The 3,061-nt window shown below is 35.7% G+C and overlaps 1 long non-coding RNA gene across 1 annotated transcript; it reads right to left on the minus strand.

Moving 5' to 3' along the window:
* Window positions 1-16: 16 nt before the first annotated feature.
* Window positions 17-2,379, minus strand: LOC107058717 (uncharacterized). Its single transcript, XR_001472261.1, has 3 exons — window positions 1,442-2,379; window positions 1,103-1,369; window positions 17-141 (listed from the first exon to the last, which is right to left on the minus strand). It is a non-coding gene; the product is annotated as an uncharacterized lncRNA (long non-coding RNA).
* Between the last annotated feature and the right edge of the window lie 682 nt (window positions 2,380-3,061).

The following is a 3,061-nucleotide window of genomic DNA, read 5'->3' on the forward strand; positions in this document are numbered from 1 at the left end:
ATTTGAAAAAGTTGAGTACCATCTTTGTTACTTCCTTCTCCCCAACTTCTTATAACTGGACCTTCATAACAATTGAGGTTGTGCAGATTGAGAATCCCAAAAGTTATGCTTTTTGAGTAACCAAAATGAGGAACATACTTCCTGTAATTAAATGTAAATATATCAAATTCAATCATTAAAGTAATCATAGCTACTTTGATGTTATATAACATATAAATTTAAATATACAAGTGAATGGAGTTAAACTTATGTACTCTGGAAAAGAAATGAAGAAGGTAAAAAACTTAAAAATATAAAAATCAGTAGACATTCAGAGCAAAACATGTATAATCTCTTACTACAGAGAGTACACAAGTGAATGCAGTTGACATTTCGATCCGACAGAAGTGACCACCAAATGGAACTTTCTAACTAATTTGTACACTTGCCCATAAGAACTCAAATAGACAACACAGAGTATACTTTGATGTAGAAGGCAAAAACTTAAAAATACTACTTGACGGCTGTAGACAATCTAAGCATATCCCAACTTCTTCACTATTCAATATACCCATGGGGACATTACTATTTTCTATTGCTGCAAATTATTGAAAAGCGCAAATGCTACAAATAGTCAGTTATGGAGTCTTCCTCTGGTTCTATTAATTTCACTTAATTGCTCAGTACTGATCGTTAGGGAAAATACCATGTGTTGTAATGGACTCGTAGCTCTCAAAAGAGAATAGATCACTCAAGTTGCACCCCTCTAGCATTGACGTGATTAATTTGATCAAACAACCACCCATGCACATTGGCTAATGCAACAGTCAACTTAGAACTCAGTATCATCAGATGAGAAGTGGCAATTTTATTTGTCCTGATAGACAACTAAAACAATTATTGTCTTAATCTAAAGGACAATCAAAAGTAGAAGACAACAAAGCTAGAGTCAAATCTATGTTATTATCAGAACTAAAAAGGCATGAGTATCTGAAATCTAACAATAATCCACATTTCAGCTAGACATATTTAGTAAGCTCATACTACTGCTTATCAAGTTAATTGTAATATCCTTTCAGAAAGACCGACTAATCTGCCTAACTTCACTGACAGGTTCACTAACCTTTCATAACTTCTTGATTGGCGTGGGTTCAATTGAGGTATCGCTGCTGGAAGATTCAGATTCAAAAAATGTCGCTTTCATCTCTACCTCGCTAGCATCGAACGATTTGGCCTTTCTAATGTTCCTCTCGCCAGTGCCTGGTAGAGATGCATGTTCTTTTTCCGTGTAGGACAGAACTGTGAGACTTGACTGAGTAACATTAGAGTTTGTCCAGGATGACTTCCTTAGTTGAATATGAAATAGTTTCTTCGACAACATTTGTTGGATCTGATCAACACAGAGAACATTTGCAGAAGTATATATAAAGACAGACACTAAGAAATATAAGTAGGAGGTAACCTTGACGCAGGTTGTGTCAAATATGTCCTCTGCCTTCATGGAGAGAAGTTTTTCGCCAGGATCACCAGAAATGAAGGCAGTTGTTGAACCACCGCAGATCAATTTGGAAGGTACACCTACAAGCATAATGAGTTAATACTTGAATTGTTTTTTGTATATGCGATATTTTACCACAATAAATTTTTATGTATATAGCATAAACGTAATATCGAGGCACCAATGTTGTCTGTCTTTGACATTTTGCGCAATCAAACTGCTTCTTGTTTTTTGTGCATTTTTTCTGTTTGCTGCCTGAACATTCTAGGACAAAAACTTTTGAAGATCATCTGATATTGACATTTCGGCCTCAATGTAGAAAACTCCAACCTGCAATGCCCAACAAAAAATGTATATCTAACTCTATTCCATCAATAATTTGAGCTAGTCTAAATATTTCTGAAACCTACTGAAGTTGCTGTTGTAACTTCTACAATAGAAACGACTTGTCGGTGAACAGGATTGACGGTAAGAGCAGTGGATGATCCTGCGAAGTTACCCAACACATTGCCCAAAAGCACGTCTTTGTTTGTCTTTGCCCTATTATGACAACAGAAACATTGCGAAATATGCTTTTTATGGCACACTAAAGCTAGAGATGTATAGTAAGAAGTTAGTACCAACTGATCAACTGTAATGCCTGCGGATAAGTAGGATTTAAGCGTATCGTCAAATTGAATCTGGTTTGCAAGGATAAACTTGTACATATGAAATGATTGTGTAATAGTGTATGGTATTAAAAGACGAGATTTCAGTAAAACACACGCATACCTTGATAACTAGAGATTCCAATGTTCCTTCTAAGGATTACAGGGAACTCTTTTACCCTTTTCTATTTGAGCTTCCAATTCAGCTCCTTCAATTTCCCCGAAGTCGTCCCATAAAGTAAGCAAAAATTGGTTTCGTTTGAAAGCATGGGGAATACATGAATACTATTTTTTCTCGAATCTATAGTAACATTGTGTCAAAATCTGAAAACATAAATACCAATGTATAACACAGAAGGTTGTACTTACTGATCATCAGAAATAGTAACCTCACGACACCTATTTTGAGTGCGGCCTGCATATTTTGAAGGGCCATAACGGAGAACAACTCCTACAATATCTGATAGAAATAAAGAATTATTAGGTCATTACATGTGGGGACATAAATTTTAGCAAACTAATTGTTGGTAAGAGGAATATACCAAGTTCTGCATTAGGACCAGAGTCAGTTGAGCAATATTGGCAAAAGTTGTGGTATGTAACTTGTTCGGTGGCAACAGTGGTTTCTCAAGCTGCTCATTTGGTTTGATATGTTCGATTAGAGTATATTTATCAAGCACCCAATAAAATTTATGTATTATCCTTCCGTACGAAGGTAGTGAAACTTTAATTTCACTCTGGCAGTAGAGATTAGATATGTATCCAACAATGTAAGATTCTCCACATAATAGTCAATATCATCACCATATACAACTGCCCTGATTTGGTGTTCATGTAAAGTCGGTGAACTTTGTGAGATACAGATAAATTATATAATTATGCCTAGAGGATGAGCGACGACAATAATGAGCGAAAGGACCTGCTCGTCTTCCAAAAT

Source organism: Solanum tuberosum, unplaced genomic scaffold, assembly GCF_000226075.1.
Source record: "Solanum tuberosum cultivar DM 1-3 516 R44 unplaced genomic scaffold, SolTub_3.0 scf00611, whole genome shotgun sequence".
Taxonomy (NCBI): domain Eukaryota; kingdom Viridiplantae; phylum Streptophyta; class Magnoliopsida; order Solanales; family Solanaceae; genus Solanum; species Solanum tuberosum.